General features: G+C 44.2%; 1 protein-coding gene across 9 annotated transcripts in view; it reads right to left on the bottom strand.

Annotated features, from left to right (window-relative positions):
* LOC122543512 (zinc finger protein 418-like) overlaps window positions 1–14,651 on the bottom strand; it is a 36,051-nt gene extending 21,400 nt beyond the window's left edge. For 6 of the 9 annotated variants that reach the window (XR_006310077.1, XM_043682270.1, XM_043682275.1 and 3 more), the window contains exons 1-3: window positions 14,600–14,651; window positions 13,858–13,965; window positions 9,920–10,026 (exon numbers count right to left, since the gene is read on the bottom strand). The gene's annotated coding sequence lies outside the window, so the exon portion shown is untranslated. Of the gene's footprint in view, window positions 1–8,495; window positions 8,629–9,919; window positions 10,027–10,141; window positions 10,841–13,857; window positions 13,966–14,599 lie in introns of those variants that run through there. The other 3 variants (XM_043682272.1, XM_043682273.1, XM_043682278.1) reach the window with 3 other exon arrangements.
* Between the last annotated feature and the right edge of the window lie 2,983 nt (window positions 14,652–17,634).

Below are 17,634 nucleotides of genomic sequence, written 5' to 3'. Positions count from 1 at the left end.
CAGCAGCACTCCCCTTGCATTAGGAAACCTGTGCATGCATACACCTGTCAATCAGCTGGGCCCCATTGTGAGGTAAGTGATGGGATCCTCTCTCTCCCTGCCCTGGGATGAGCTTCACCATTCACAGTGAATGGAACAGTATCACAGAGCACTGGGGTTGAGGTCCATTCAGCCCATTGCAGCTGTACTCTCTCACAGTCATACAGCATGAAACAGACCCTTCGGTCCAACCAGCCCACGCCGACCATGTTCCCAAACTAAACTGGTCCCATCTGCCTGCTTTTGGCCCATACAGCTCCAAAACTTTCCCATTGGTGTAAATTTATCAACATGTCTTTTATAAACATTACGACCGGGCATACATCCACTTCTCCCTCACATTTCACACATGAATCACCTTGTTTAAAAAAAAATACCCTTCCTTTCCTTTTTAAAATATTTCCTCTCGCCTTAAAAATGTGCTTCCCTAGTTTTGAAGTCACCCACCCAAGGGAAAAGACTTTTGTTACTCACTTAATCTATTCCCCTCATTTTATAAACATCAATTTGGTCACCCCTCAACCTCCTACGCTCCAGTGGAAAAAAAAAATCCAGCCTTTTCAGTCTACTCCAGGCAACATGCCGCAAAATCTTTTCTCAACCCTCTCCAGTTGAACAATATCATTTCTTCAACAGGAGACTGGAACTGCACACAGTACTCCAGAAGAAGCCTCAGCAATGTCCTCTGCAACCGCAACAGGACTTCCCAACTCTTGTACTCAAGGGACTGAACAATGAAGGAGAAAGTGAGGTCTGCAGATGCTGGAGATCAAAGTTGAAACTTTATTGCTGGAACAGCACAGCAGGTCAGGCAGCATCCAGGGAACAGGAGATTCGACGTTTCGGGCATAAGCCCTTCTTCAGGAATGAGGAAGGGCTTCCTGAAGAAGGGCCTGTGCCCGAAACGTCGAATCTCCTGTTCCCTGGATGCTGCCTGACCTGCTGTGCTGTTCCAGCAATAAAGTTTCAACACTGAACAATGAAGGCAAGCATACTAAACCCCTTCTTAACCAGCTGTGATACAAACTACAAAGAATTATGTACCTGAACCCCTAGGTCTCTCTATTATACAACACTATCCAGGCCCTACTAATAATTTGTATGTTCTATCTTTATATCCTTAACTCACACTTAACAAAATTAAACCCTCTCCCACTCCTCACCTCGTTGACCAATACCTCTTTGTAATCTTAGATTTACCTTTGATTTGCCTACCAAAGACGAGTCTTAAGTTCTGCGTTTCTTCGCCAAAGTGGCCTTTATTTAGAGTTCTATTGCCACATTTGTGGGAGAAGCCAGAGACACCCCAAATCTGCCTTTCACATGGGGCTTAATTGCCCTCTTAATCACAGCTCAGATCGGAAAGCCACTGAGCTCCCCAGTGAAATATATTTTTATACCCTTCGTTATAATAATGACATGCAACATTGATGTCATTGTTAGCCACATTCCCCTAAGCTGTACATACAATCCATGATCAATGATGGCAACTCGACGGACTGCCCTAGGTCCTCCCATAATCTCATGATGTTTATCAGATGTCTTCATCATCTATCTTTGGGGAGAAAGTGAGGTCTGCAGATGCTGGAGATCAGAGCTGAAAATGTGTTGCTGGAAAAGCGCAGCAGGTCAGGCAGCATCCAGGGAACAGGAGAATCGACGTTTCGGGCATAAGCCCTTCTTCAGGAATGAGGAAGGGCTTCCTGAAGAAGGGCTTATGCCCGAAACGTCGATTCTCCTGTTCCCTGGATGCTGCCTGACCTGCTGCGCTTTTCCAGCAACACATTTTCAGCTCATCTATCTTTGGGATCTTACAATGCTTCTGACAGTTTTATTTCTTCCCAGAGACTTACCAGCTGCACCACATTATATACCAATAACCCAAATACTTGCTTTTCACTAAGAAATCTTACACATTCTGTACTAACTTTATTAATAGTATAGCAGATTAGGAAGGATATTAATCTGTAACAATTGTTATAAAGCCTTTAAAATCAACTCTAATATAAAGTTAAATTGACACAGATGGCAAATTGAGAGCAACCCTCTTTCACTTGTTTGAGACATCAAACAACAGTCTCTCTGACATGCAATTGCAGTTTACGACCACTGCCATCTACGTGCTGTAAGCGGATTTTAATCTCAAATTTCATTTTTAAACAAATCTTTACTGTTTCCACTGTAAACATTTCACATTGCAAATGATCTTTTCTTTGTAAAAGCATCTGATGAGAGTGAAATTCAACCACTTTACAATTTTACCAAGCCAGTAAACAAAACTTTAAATTTCACAAAAAAATCACATTGTCACTCTAAATTTTGTAATCTGACTTTATCAATCTTTCCTTGATCTTTGGATGTAGGAATTTGTCCAAATTATCTATATCTGCACTTAAGTTTCAGTTGTTTACCTTCCCAGTCATGACCTCTCTATTTACAACCTTTCTTCTATGTCAATGGTTTTTTGAAGGTCGTGTTTACACTAATTATTACTTTATCTTCCCTCAAAATGCATTGGGCCTCTTTACTGCTTATAAACATTTGCTCAAGTTTGTAACTAACTTTTTCACTCTAATTTGTGATTTGCATTTCTAATTTGACAATTACTTAAACATTTCAGAATACTGTACGATCAGGCTTTTCCTTCTACATTTTACTAAATAACAAACTTGGAACTTGGCTAAATTAGGCCTTGCAAAATGCCCCTTATTAGAATGCCTGGATGTTTAAAACTGCCCATTCACAGAAACTTGATTAACTTCCTTAACGTCTCTTCTGACGGAGAATTTCATTTTACCCAGACAATCTCATATGAAGACTACAAGTTGAGCTGTGAACATCTGGTGTCTGTAACTGTCAAACCCTTTCGGCCATTTTGTGTTAGTTTAAAAAAGCCCGAGCGGCCATTTTGTCAACTTAGCCATGGGTTGCTACAGCAACCTATTCACTATTTAATTTAATTATTATCTACAAATGTACTTACCATACTCTCTATATCTTCATCCAAATCATTCATATAAAAGAAACACAAATGGACCTCATACCAAACTCTGTGGAACACTACTGATCACAGGCCTCCACTGTGAAAAACAACCCTCCACCATCACCGTCTGTCTCCTACCTTAAAGCCAATGTTGTACCCAATTGGCAAGCTCTCCCTATGATGTAACTTTACTAATTAGACAACCATGCAGAACCTTGTCAAAGGCTTTAATCTAACCCTAGAAATCCTCCAAATCTGTCCCAATTTCCCTGCCATTTGCCCACAGCCCTCTTAATCTTTCATTTAAAAGTTAAATTCCAAATCTCTTTCGAGAATAACTGCTGAATCTCCATCCAGTTCAGACTGTTCCAGATCCTCAGAACATGCTGAATTCACCCGGCATTATTTGCTAAATATCTGAAACTTATATTCTGTGGTTATCAAACATTGTAACAACGTTAATATTTTCATTCTGTCTCTACAAATTAAATATCCTGGGAACAAATATACAACTCGAATAAATCATTGCTTAACCTTCTAAGCTGCAAGGACAATTATCTGAGCTTCTGCTAGCTCTCCACAAAACAGAAACCCACCATAATTTTAGGTTATGAACGGGGTGTGTTGATGGCTGCCCAGGCCAGTACTTATTCTCCATGTTTATCTGACTCGGACAAAGTGGTGGTGAACAACTTTCTTGAATTGCTGCAGTCCACGTGCTCTGAGTACACCACAGTACTGTTCAGACTATAATCTCCTGCAGCCTCACAATTCTTCTTATCTCTGTAATACCGTCTAGCATCACAATCCTCCCTACCTCTGCAAATATCTTCAGTCCATACAAAACGTCCCTACCTCTAATCTCATCCAGCATCACAAACCTCCCTACCACAGTAATCTCCTCCATAGCCCACAAAATTCCTTTTCTCTGTAATCTCCTTTGGCCTCACAATCCTTCTTCTCTCTATAACCTCCTCCAACCTCATAACCCTCCCCATCTCAAATCTTCTCCGGCCTCCCAAATCACTGAGATACATACTTTCGTCTAATACCATCCTAATGAGGATACTTAATTTTTATTTCTCTCCTTGATGGTGGCACTTTCAGATTCTTAGGTTGAGCTCCAGGATTTCCTCCCTCTCAACCTCATTTCCTCCCGAAAACATGGACCAATCATTTGCTGTCTCTTCTACTATCTCCTTCTCTGACCTGATTTCAAATGTTGCCTGCGATATTCCGATGTCAAGTATCTCGGACGTCTACGGCACAGGGAAAAATTTTGTGGCCGATCAAGTCGGTGCTAGTTAAAAGCAACCATTGAATTAGTCAAATCCTATTTTCCAGCACTTGGCTCATAGCCTTGCCCACTTTGGCATTGCAAATGTGCATCTAAACATGTCTTAAATGTTATCAGGATTTCTGCATCCACCACCCTCAGACACAGTAAGGTTCAGTGTTATTGTTACTGCATAATGACATTTCCCAGCATCTGGGCCTGTGCAAACCAGAGATCACCCAGACAGTGTAAAGGATGGTTCTAGGAATGAGGGATTTTAGTTGTATGATCGCATTTTTTTCACATTATTTGTTCAAGTGACATGGGTGTTGCTGATACATATCCAGAATATCCATCCACAATAGATAGAATCTCCTTCTGAATCTCTCCCCTCATCTGGGGTGTGGTAACCTTCAGGTTAAACCGTCACCAGTCATCTTTCTGTAAGGAACGAGCAACTGTCTAGTCTGGTAGGACAATGCTGGCTTTACATTTTACGATCATGCCACTATGCCTTGGTGGTGGAGAGAGGGAATATTGAAAGCGGTGAATGAGACAGTGCTTAGTCTGGAGCATGTTCACTTTCTTTAATATTACTGGGGCTTGCAACGAGGCAGGCAAGTACAGAATGTTCCAACACAATCCTGATGTGTGCCGTATAGATAGCAAACAGGTATTGGGGAATCAGAGGTTCAAAAAAACTGATATCGTTCTCTTTGTAGCAAAGGAAATTGAGGGGAGCTTTGATGGAAGGATTTACAAAAGATTGGGATGATAAAACGTTTGTCAGCTGATCATAAAAGAATTACAGGACACATAGTCGATCTTTCCCAAAATCTTAAACTGAGAGAATGAGCTGATGAAAGGAAGAAATTTTATGCAGCGAGTGGGAATGAGCTGGAAGACAATACTCTCTCACACGATGCGGATGTCCATGTCCTGATGAATTGAGTAATTGTCAGAGTTTGGTGTTACAATTCTTTTGAGATGAAACACAGAAAGTTACCACATTGTTGCCAAGGGTAATCAGGAATGGCAATGCAATGTTGTCCCTTATTTCAAGGGGCTTGAAGGATAAGAGTAAGGAAGTCTTACTGCAATTGTACAAAAGTGTTGGGAGACCACATCTGCAGTAATGTGAACAGCTTTGGACCACTTATGTAAATAAATATATCACTTCAATAGATGCAATTCAGAGATGATTCACTAGAATTATCCCTTTAACGGACAGTCTTTTAAGCAAAGGCTAAACAGGCTGGAAATCTACTCACCAGACATTGGAAGATTGAGAGGTGATCTCATCGAAAATTACAGGATTCTTAAGGGGTTTGACACGGTAAATGCTGAGAGGATGCTTCCCTTCATGAGGCAGTTTAGGACCAGATTCTTGATCAGTCGGGAATGAGGGGGTTATGTTTCGGAATTGTCAAATTTAAGGCAACAAAGATACGTATAAGGGTTTCCGTTGCAAATGAGCCGGGGTGAAGTGATACAAGCAACATTTTACAGATTGAAATTTCTGTTCTTTGAGGTTGTGCACATCTGTGGTCAGACGCTCATCTTGAGGTCAGACATGAGAACAATACTGGGAATAGTGAGGAACGTTTGATGACTCTGGGTTTATACTCAGTGGATTTTAGAAGGCTGAAAGGGGAGCTAATTGAAACATAGAATACTAAATGGCCTGAACAGAGTAGATGTTCCCATTGGTAGGAGAGACTAGGACTCAAGAGTATAGCCTTCGAGTGAAGGCCTTTTAGAATGGAGATAAGGAGAAACTTCTTCATCCAGAGAGTGGTGAATTTATGGAATTTACTCTCACAGAAGGCTGTGGAGACCAGGTCATTGAGTATATTTATGAGTGAGATAGATAGGTTCTTGGGGATCAAGGTTTATGGGGAGAAAGCGGGAGAATGGGTTTGAGAAACCTATTAGCCATGATTGAATGGTGAAACAGACTTCATGAGCTGAATGTCCTAATTTCTGCTCCTATGTCTTATGGATTATAGATCAGCCTCAGACAGTTCCCAGCCAGAGGAATAGACTTGGTAGTAAGGGAAAGTAATTTGTAACAGTAAGAGAAGGCAATGGGATTAACCATCCCAGTGTTTCCTTGGAGAATATTTCTACTCATTGAGTACTGGAAGCAGTTTAGCAATTGAGTAACAGTGGAGCAATGGAGAGGGATGGTGGTGAGGTAGAGCTGGGCAATGTCAGTGAACATGTGAAAACTAACACGGTGCTTTAGGACGATGTTAATTTTCACATGTTCACTGACAATGCCCAGCTCTACCTCACCACCATCTGGAAGTATGTAGATGAGAAACAGGAGGGACCAAGGATAGATCCTTGAGGGACACCAAATACAAGGACTTCAGAGAGGAAAGGCAGAATGGAAATGGTCTGTCATTTTCCAAGGATGACGAGGACAAAGTTATTTTTTAACAGAATAGGTGAGGAGGACATAACCAGGTAAAGAGAAACTGACAAAACGAGTAACAATCTCTGTGAACTGGCATGGGGCAAGAGACATGGTACAGGAAGAAGGTGAGGGTGAGAAGAAGACAGAGAGAACGCGAGAGACAGAGCATGAGAGAGAAAGAGAGAGAGAGAGCGAGAGACAGAGAGTTACAATGTTTGTACTTTAACCAGAATAAGCTAAGGGTCAAGATGAGCTCTGAGAAGGCTTGAAAATCAGGTTGCAAATTTAAGAGTAATTGAAGAGCCACATGCAAGGCAGTTTGGCCTGGTTGGCGAGTGGAAAGGACGGAAATATGAGAGGCAGCCGGTCAGTTTGTCTCAGTCCGAGGACAAAGAAAATTCAGGTGCCTCTCACACTTGTTTCTGGAGGGGAGGGTGGAGGAGACAGGATGATGGACAGTGTTTTGGAAGGAAATAAGAATGGTGCTGGTGATATTTAAAAATGAACAACAAACGGATTTATTTAACTTTTATCCAGAACAAAGTCTGGGTGTGAATCCCACCTCGGCAGATGATGGAATTGGAATTCAATTTTAAAAAAACTGGAAGTCAGAATGTACTGATTGCCATGGAAGCACTGCCAATCATCAGAAAAAGTCCTCAATATTGACTCCAGATCCCATGAAGGATCCTGGTTTCAGGTTAAACATGGGGAAGGAAACCTCCTACAGATTACCCATGTACCGTCCTCTCTCAGCTGATGAGCCAATACTCCTCCATGCTGAACACCACATGATGGGAACACGGAAGGTGGCAATGACGCAAAATGTGGTAGATCTCAACATCCACCACCGAGTGTGGCTTGACAGCAGTACTCGAGCTAATGATCTCCTTAAGGACATAGCTCCTAGACTGGGTTTGGAGCAGGTGGTGGGAGGGAACCAACAAGAGGGAAAAACATACTTGACCTCATCCTTACCAATCTGCAGTTGCATCTGTCTGTAACAGTATTGATAAGAGTGACCATCTCACATTCCTTACAGAGACAAAGTCCCTCCTTCACATTCAGAGCATACGCCATTGTGTTGCCCAGCAGTATTACTATTCTAAATAGGTCAGAGTTGGAACACATCAGGCAACTTAAGACTGGAAATCTACGAGGATCCAGGTGGGCCATCAACAGCAGCAAAACTGTACTCAAAAACACAATCTGTAACCTCATGACCAGGTATATCCTCTATTCAACCGGTCTGTAGTTTTGCTATACCTTTTCACAAGTGGTACGGACAACAGGGTAGGAGATGGTATTATGGCTAGATTATTAATCCAGAAACTCAGCTAATGTTCTGGGGACCTGGGTTCGAATCACAGCAGATGGTAGAATTTGAATTCAATAACCAACAATGTGGAATTAAGAATCTAATGATCACCATGAAAGGTTGTTGATGTCAGGAAAAACCCATCTGGTTCACTAATGTCCTTCAGGGAACAAAGTCTGCCATCCTGACCTAGTCTGGACTTAAAAATATATCGCTGTTCCTTCACTGTCGCTAGGCCAAAACCCTGGAATTCCCTCCCTAACGGCACTGTGGATCAACCCACAGCAGGTGGACTGCAGCGGTTCAAGAAGACAGCTCACCACCACCTTCACAAGGGCAACTAGGAATGGGCAATTCATGCTGGCCCAGCCAGCGACACCTGCATCCCACAAAAAGGAAAGAACTTTTAAAAATGAAACTCACTGGAGGAGACGAATCAACAAATATCCCCACTCACATTGATGGGAGAGTCAAAACCATCTGTGCAAGGGAGAAGATGAAAGCACTTCCAAGAATCCTCAGACAGAAGTGCCAAGCGGATGATTCATCTCAGCCTTCTCCACAAACATCACAGACGCCAGTCTTCAACCCAATTCGATTCACTCCACGTGGTATCAAGAAACAGCTGGAGACACTGGACACTGCAAAGTCTATGGGCTCTGCCAACATTCTGGCAATAGTATTGAAGATTTATGCTCTAGAACTTCCCACCTTCCAAGCCAAGCTATTCCAGTACCACTCCAGCATGGACATCTACGAATGTGGATTATGTCCAGGTACACAAAAAGCAGGCCAATTCCAACCTGACCGATTACCACCCTATCTGTCTACTCTCGATCAGCACTAAAGTGTTGGAAAGTGTTCTCGACAATCGTATCAAGCAGCATCTGTTCAGCGACATCCAGTTTGGGTTCCACCAGGTCCACTCAGCTCCTGACCTTGTTCCAGTCTTGATTCAGTTTGACAAATTAGCTGAATTCCAGAGGTGAGGTGAAAGTGTCTGACCAGTCCCACACCAAGACTGGTGGCATCACTTAACTCCACCCTAGTCTCAGCTCATCTGCTGAAATTCTCAGTCTCTAGATTAGAGTGGTGCTGGAAAAGCACAGCATGTCAGGCAGCATCCGAGCAGGAAAATCAACGATTCGGGCAAAAGCCCTTCATCAGGACTAGGAAGTGCTTTTGCCCGAAACGTCGATTTTCCTGCTCCTCGGATGCTGCCTGACCTTCTGTGCTTTTCCAGCACCACTATTATCTAGAGTCTGGTTTCCAGCATCTGCAGTCCTTGTTTTTACCTTGCTGAAATTCTCATCCATTCCTGTCTCATCTTCAGGCGTAAGTATCCAAACACACTCCTGGCTGACCTCCTACATACAACCTCCCTGTAATCTCCAGGATATCGAAACTCTGCTGCCCGTGTGCTCACTTGTTCACCCATCACCAAGTGTTCCCTGACGTACCAAGGCTCGTACTTATAGGTAACATATTCAAATTTTGAGCCTTGGCTAATTCCTAGCTGTAACTATCCTTTTCTCGCTGCATCACAAAACCTTTGAGACCTTGATGACTCATTTGGTTTCAGATTCCAGCAATGCACTTATTCATTGCTTCACCATTGGTGGCTGCTTCTACAGTTGTCACGGCAACACAGTCGAGAATTCCCACTGCAAACCTCTCCGGTCCATTTTCATCCTTTAAGATATTACTGAAAACCTGCTTATTTAGTAATGCTTTTGGTGACCTGACCTAATATATCTGTGCCCTCATGTCAAAGGTTCCTTGATAATATTTTTGTGAAAATAAAAATACAAATTATCGTTAATTTCAACATATATTGTCAACTCTTCACAAAAACTATGTGAATAATCTGAATCTCCTTACCTAACCACATTGTGAGAGTCCCTTCACCACATGAACTGCAGCAGAACAAGGAGGTCAAATATCACTTTCTCCACAGGCAACAGGACTTCAGCAATGATCACTGGTGACTGTGGAGAGAAAGAGAGTTAATGATTCATCAAGTGCAAACTCAATTACAGAAGGAAAACTGGTACAGAAGTTGACAGTCAGAAATAGACTCACGCTGGAAAAAGAATTACGTACTGTGAATGACATTATGCGATAATCAATTTGGTAAGACAGCAGCACATGGTCAGAGGGGGGTCAGCTGGAGAAAACTTGTTTCCATGGTCTTCAAGGCAGCATTTGGTACACTTGCCTTCATTGGTCATAACATTGTGCATAAGAGTTGGGATGTCATGTTGCGGCTGTGCAGGACATTGGTGAGGCTTCCTGTGGAATACTGCGTTCAATTTTGGTTGCCCTTCTAAAGGGAGGACGTGTTAAACTTCAGAGGTTGCCAGGACTCAAAGGTTTGAGTTACAGGAAGGTTAAATAGGGTGAGGCTTTTTTTTCCCTGTAAACGAGACTGCGGGGTGACCCTACTCAGATTTATAAAACCATGAAGGACATAAATAGGGTGCTTTTTCATCCTCAGAGTAGGGGAGTCTAAAACTGGAGGACAAAGGATTGAAGATGAGAGAGAAAGATTTAGAAAAGGATTTGAGAAGTAACTTTTTCACGCAAGAGATTACATGTATTGAACGGTCTGCCACAGTAAAGGGTGGTAGGTACAATTACAACATTGAAATGGCATCTAGATTGGTACATGCATAAGAAGGGTTTAGAGAGATATGGGCCAAATGCTGGCAAATGGAACTCCGTCAGGTTGTGATATTTGGTCAGTGCAGACAAGCTGGAGTGAAGGATCTGATTCCATGCTGTATGACTCCATGCAGAGGTCTGTGAAAGTAACATTAAAACAGTAAACAGTACGGAAATACACCATTAGAGACTGAGGAAGTCAGGTAATGACAAGAGATGATCAGTGTGCACAGAGTTGCATCAGAGCAGTGTTAGTTGTTACAATTCCAGTTATATGGACACTGGACAAATAGAAATGCTTTATCAGGCCATAACCTTTAAAGCAGGGCTTCCTACAGTAAGTAGGAACAAATTACTCCAGATGGTGGAATCTGTACTGCAGAGACTAAAAACCTTCAGATGCTGGAATACAAAGTAGACCAACAGGAGGCTGGAAAAAACACAGTACGCAAGGCAGCATCAGGATTTGGAGAAGTCAATGTTTTGGGTATAACCCCTCCTCAAGAAAGGTGAAACGTTGGGTTTTCCATCCCCTGATGCTGCCTGGCTTGCTGTGCACTTCCAGGAGTCAAAAAACTGTGGTGCTGGAAAAGCACCACAGGTCAGGCAACATCCGAGGAGCAGGAAAGTCGAAGTTTCGAGCATAAGCTCGAAGGTTACTGTGCTTTTCCAGCACCACACTTTTTGACTCTCATCTTCAACATCTGCAGTCCTCACTTTCTCCTAATGCTCTTCCAGGAATCGCGTCTACAAGATTTGAAACGTTAGCTTACTTTCTCTCTCTCTCTCTCTCTCTCTCCATGGATGCTGTTTGATCCATTGTGATCTTCAGCATTAGTTGTTCCCTGCAGTGAGGCTGCAATGGGTAACATGGAACTATGACAGAGTTCGTAGTATTTCGCCTCGAGTAAGTATCTGAAGTATAATAGCAGCAATTATGCTGCATAAAGCATGGGTTGCATTACACTGCCAGCTTCAACATCTCTCCGAGAAAAAATACACCCTCTCGGTCAGGTCTGGGGAAGAAACAAACATTGCTCTTGGCTTCAGTTTGCTCTTTGCAAATCCTCACCCACTGCCAGGAAGGCTGCGCATGCATCCCACTGCACCTTGCCACCTACAAAGTTGGCTAGACACAAAACAAAACTGCTGATGCTGGAATCCAAAATAGACACAGGAGGCTGGAGGAACACAGCAACCCACGTGGAATCAGGAAGTAAAGAAGAAAATATTTTGGGTGTATCCCTTCTTCAGGACTGGGTGGGGAGGGGTGGGGTTGGGGGGATAAACAGGGTGGCAGGGTCAGGGTGATGAGGCGGAGACATGTGAAGACAGGCAGAGGGTACAACCTGGTTGGTCAATGGAAGGAATATTTGAGGAGAAAGTGAGGTCTGCAGATGCTGGAGATCAGAGCTGGAAATGCGCAGCAGGTCAGGCAACATCCAGGGAACAGGAGAATCAACGTTTCGGACATAAGCCTTCCTGAAGAAGGGCTTATGCCCGAAACATCGATTCTCCTGTTCCCTGGATGCTGGCTGACCTGCTGCACTTTTCCAGCAACACATTTCCAGCAATGGGAGGAATAGACCTGGTTGGTGGCTGGGAGGAGTGGAAGGGAGGGGGAGGGACTGGGAAGGGAGGTTATTTGGAATTTGAGACGCACACCCTCTCTCATAGACTCCCACACACAGCCTTATATCCCTTTACACTCACACACACCTCTAACAGACACTCATAACCCCTCTACCTCCCCCCACCCACCAAAAACACATGCAAACATACACATAAAAGTTTGTGGGGTGAATTTGTACTTGCAGAATTACATTTTATTTTGCTCAAAAACTGGATAAATCCATGTAATATTCTGTAAATCTGTTTTTTAGGTTAGAATCAGTCTGACCATTGTGGCACAGACAGCCTCACAGGGAGTTAACACCTTCAATACCTTATCTGAGCCGACAAGACACCAATTGTTAAAGTGCACTTGAGAATGTAACTTTTTAAAAACGTTTTGCAATTTACAATATGAAACAACTGAAACCAACATGGTCATTCTAAAAGATGAGAGACTTAACACACAATCCGGATCTTTTTCAATGTATAATTTCAGTTACATCACACTGTAAACTTCTGCTATAAATTCTATGCCTTAAAATCTTATTCTCCACAACCACCCAATGAAGGAGCAGCACTCTTAAAGCTAATGCTTCCAGATAAACCTGTTGGACCATAACCTGGTGTTGTGTGGGTCTTAATATTCTGCCTTGGCAGTCTACAGCCCACAGAACTCAACCTGGTGTTATATGACTTCTGACTTTGTCCACCCCAGTCCAACACTGGCACCTCCACATCATGATTTTCCAGGAAAACATCTCCTGACTTGTCCATCTGAAATTCAGCCTCACCCCTTATTCACTCCAATTAATTGGAACAGCCATGCACGCTTAGTCTGCCAACACCACATTTTCTTTCTATTGTGTTGAAAACCACACAACACCAGGTACAAGCTTTTGAAGCACTGCTTCTTCGGCAGATAGCTAGTTCTGTGCCTATCTGCCACACTAGCTACCTGACAAAGGAGCAGCATTCCAAAAGTTTTCCAAATAACCTGTTGGACTATAACCTGGTGTTGTGTGATGTTTAACTTTGTCCACCCGAGTCCAACACCGGTACCTCCAAATCATATAATGTCCCTCCGCATCCCCCGAATCCCTCTCCAACGTCATCCCCTCTTCCCTGCCACCAACCAGATTCACTCCTCCCATTAACCAACCAGGTCATACCCTATACCCATCTTTACCCATCCTCACCTCACCACCTCCTTTATCCACAGCTCCCCCCACACCCAATCCTGCAGAAGGGCTACCACCAAAACTGTCACCTTCTCCACCTCCTGATGCTACCTGGTCTGCTGTGTTCTCCAGTCTCCTGTCGGTCTACCAACAAAGTTGGCTTCAGTTCATATAACAACAGGTATTATCTTAGCTCAGACAACATATTAACAGTGTGAACTTAAAATCTGTTCCAATGTTGAGTCAGTCTTATTTTCGAAAGTGGGACTTACAGAATATTGCATGGATTTATGCAGTTTTTGAGGAAAAAATAAAACGCAGCTCTGCAGATACAGATCCACCCCATAAATTTGCATGACTTACCTTGAGATAACACCAATTGTTAGGTAAACTGAAGACACCTTGAGGATGTGAGTGAAAAGCGAGTTCTCGAATTTACATTGTAGAGAGCCCAAGCAAACATTTCCCATCCTAAAAGATGCAAGACTTAATCTAAGTTTGTTTACTATATCATTACAACTCTGTGACACATTTGCTATAAATTCTGTATCTTCTGGTCCTGCTGCACAAGCAACACTCCAAAAGTTAGTGTTTTCAAATAAACCTGTTGGTCTATAACTTAGTACTGTGTGACTGCCAACTGTGTAGGTGGACAGGCTGCAGGCATGATGTGCAGGAGCTGGGTGTTGGACTGACGTAACAATCAAACTTAGGTGCCGGGCAAACGTCTGACGGATGACTGCCCCTAATAAAGATGGCGGCAGTTGGCAGCCGAGAACATGTCTGGCGGATCCCGGCCCCCAATAAAGATGGCGACAATTGGCAGCCGGGGAGATGTCAGGTGATCAGTGCCCCCAATAAAAGTGGCGACGATTGGCAGCTGAGTCCATGTTGGCCGGGTCCTGCCCCCAATAAAGATGGCGTCGACGGCCCATGGCCTACGAGACCCCGAACTCTGCAGGCATTTTTTTTCCCTTTTCGTTGCAAATACGGGGACTTAGATTTCTAAAATCGAGTGCACCAAAGTTTCTCAGCCCACACAAGCTCTACTTATCTCCGCTCTGTCCCGATACGTCCTTCTTTACCGGTTCACACGCGCACTCACGGTTCAGTCCCAACGGTTCCTGCCTCGGCGCGAGGACGGTCACGTGGCTCGCATCACCCCCGCCATTCGTTCCCATTGGTTGGATGGCCAGCCGCCCGCCCCCATGACGCGTCGGAGGGCCAGGTGCGACCCCTGGGCTCCAATTGGGCCAGACGCACGTCATTCAGCCGCCCCCGCCACCCCATTGGTGAACGGGAGAGTGCGCGGTGTGTTGCCTGGGGTGGACAAAGTTAAAAATGACACAACACCAGGTTACAGTCCAACAGGTTTATTTGAGGGTCAGGGTCGACCTTTTCTTAGAATGCCTACCAGTATGGAAACAGGCCCTTCAGCCCAACCAGTCCACACCCACCCTCCAAAGAGTAACCCACCCAGACCCACTCCATCCACCTATATTGACCCCCGACTAATGCACCTAACCTCCACTTCCCTGAACACCATGGAGCAATTTAGCATGGCCAACCCACCCCAACCTGCACATCTTTGGATTGTGGAAGGAAACCCACACAGACGAGGGGAGAACATGCAAACTCCACACAGACAGACAGTCGCCTGAAACTGGAATGATGTGTTGGCTTTCATTAGCAGGGGTATATGAGTCTAAGAGCCGCACAGTTATACTGCAGCGCAAAAGACGAAAGAGCTGTGGTTAGACCGTACTTGGAATATCGTGTTCAGTTCTGGTCAGCTCATTGTAGGAAAGATGTGGAAGCTTTAGAGAGGGTGCAGAGGAAATTTAGCAGGATGGACGGCATGTCTTATGAAGAAAGGTTGAGGGAGCTCGGGTTTTCTTATTGGAGTGAAGAAGGATGAGAGGTGACTTGTTAGAGGTGTACAAGATGTTGAGAGGCATAGATAAAGTGGATAGCCAGAGACTTTTCCCCATGGTGGAAACGTCTGTCATGAGGGGGCATAATATTTTAGGTGATTGGAGGAAGGTTTTGGGGAGATTTCACAGGTTGGTTATTTACACAAAGAGAGGTGGGTGCGTGGACTGCACTGCCAGCAGTGGTAGTAGAGTCAGGTACATTTTAGACATTTAAACGACTCTTGGATAGGCACATGGAAGATAATGCGATGAAGGGTATTGTAGGTTAGTCTGATCCTACAGTAGGCAAAAAGGCTGGCACAACATCAAGGGTCAAAGGGCCTGTCCTATGCTGTACTGTTCTATGTTCTATCTCATGACCCCCTCTTTGCATGCCCGAATTCCTTCTTCAGTACACTACTGTGTCCCTATACACCTCTAGGGATTCCCTAGATCCCAGCTGCCTGTATCTATGGCATTCCTCCTTTTTTCTGGTCAAAGCCTCAATATCTCTTGTCATCTACTGTTCCCTATTCCTGCCAACCTTGTCAATCACGCTCACAGGGACACATAGACCTTGAGCTCTCACTATCTCACTTTTAAAAGCCTCCCCCACTTGCCGGAGGTCCCTTTATCTGCAAACAAACTACTTCAATCCCAAAGTGCTCCCCACTGTCACCTCCGTCATCTGTCCTCCCTATTTCCCAAAAGTAGGTCGAGTTTTGTCCCTTCCCGAGTAGGACCCTCCAAATCCTGATTGGGGAAACTCTCCTGTATGTATTTAACAATTCTACCCCATCTAAGCCTTTAACACTCTGGCTGTCCCACTCTATGTTAGAAGAATTAAAATCCACTACAGTGACAACCCTACTGCTCCTGCAAGTCTCCCAAACTCCCGAATATTTGTTCCTCTAATTCCCGTTGACTATTTGGGGGCCGATAGTACAACCCCAATAATATCATCATACCCTTATTTCTTAGCTCCACCCACGAAGTCTCACTGGATGTTTCTTCTTTATTTAATTCTGATTACTGCTGTGATACTCGTCTTAATCAAAAATGTAACCACCCCTCCCCTCTTTCCACCACTTTTGTCCTGCCTAAAGTACTTGTACCCTGGCACCTGAAGCTGCTAGTCCTATCCCTCCCTTAGCCATGTTTCTGTAATGGCTATAATATCCCAGTCCCACATACCTATCCATGCCGAGTTCATCGGCCTTACCTGTCAGCCAGGAGAAAGTGAGGACTGCAGATCAGTCGAAAGTGTGGTGCTGGAAAAGAAAAGAAGAAAAAAATATTTCGGGCATAAGTCCTGATGAAAGGCTTATGCCCGAAATGTCAATTCTCCTGCCCCTCAGATGCTGCCTCACCTGCTGTGCTTCCCTTACCGGTCAGCCATCTAGCATTGAAACAGATGCAATTTAATCCAACAGGCATTTCTTACTCCTTGTCATATTCCAGCCTGACCTGCCTCCTCACTTTACTATTTCTGATTACTGCATCTTCTCCACTGCATCAGCCTTGTACTTGCCTCCCCGCTGTTGAGGTTCCCACCTGGCAATCTAGTATAAACCCTCCCTTGTAGCACTAACAAACTTGGTCACCGAGGTATTGGTCCCCCTCCAGTTCAGGTGCAAACCGTCCCTCTTGAACAGGTCACCTCTGCCCGAGAAAAGATCCCAATGATCTCAAAATCTGAATTCTTGGCCCCTGCACCAATTCTTTCTCCACGCATTCATCTGCCATATCCTGGAGCTTACCACTGTTGAGGTCCTGGTTTTTAAACTTTATTCCTATCTCTCTATAATCAGTCATCAGGACCGCATCCCTATTTCTACCTATGCCACTTGTGCCAACATGCACAATGACTTCTGTCTGCTCACCCTCCCTCTTGAGTACAGTCTGCAGTTGCCCTGGCACCTGGGAGGCAACACACCATCCTGATTCCCATTTGTGAGCAAAGAATCTCCAGTCTATCTCCCCCCGCCTCCCCAACTATTGAGTCTCCTATCACGAAAGTCATGTTTACTTTTTCCCTTTCCCAAAGTGTCCTAGAGCCAGTCGTACGGCCACTGAACTGGCTACTGCTATTTTCCCTGAATGGTCATTGTGAACCCCCCGCCCCCACCACCACCAACAACAGTATCTAAAATGGTGTACTTGTTTGAGGGGAATGGTTATGGTGGATTCCTGTCTCCCTGCCTCCCACATCCCATGTTGGGCCCAA

Source organism: Chiloscyllium plagiosum, chromosome 44 (genome assembly GCF_004010195.1).
Source record: "Chiloscyllium plagiosum isolate BGI_BamShark_2017 chromosome 44, ASM401019v2, whole genome shotgun sequence".
Taxonomy (NCBI): domain Eukaryota; kingdom Metazoa; phylum Chordata; class Chondrichthyes; order Orectolobiformes; family Hemiscylliidae; genus Chiloscyllium; species Chiloscyllium plagiosum.
This window is presented reverse-complemented; position numbering and strand designations above follow the sequence as displayed.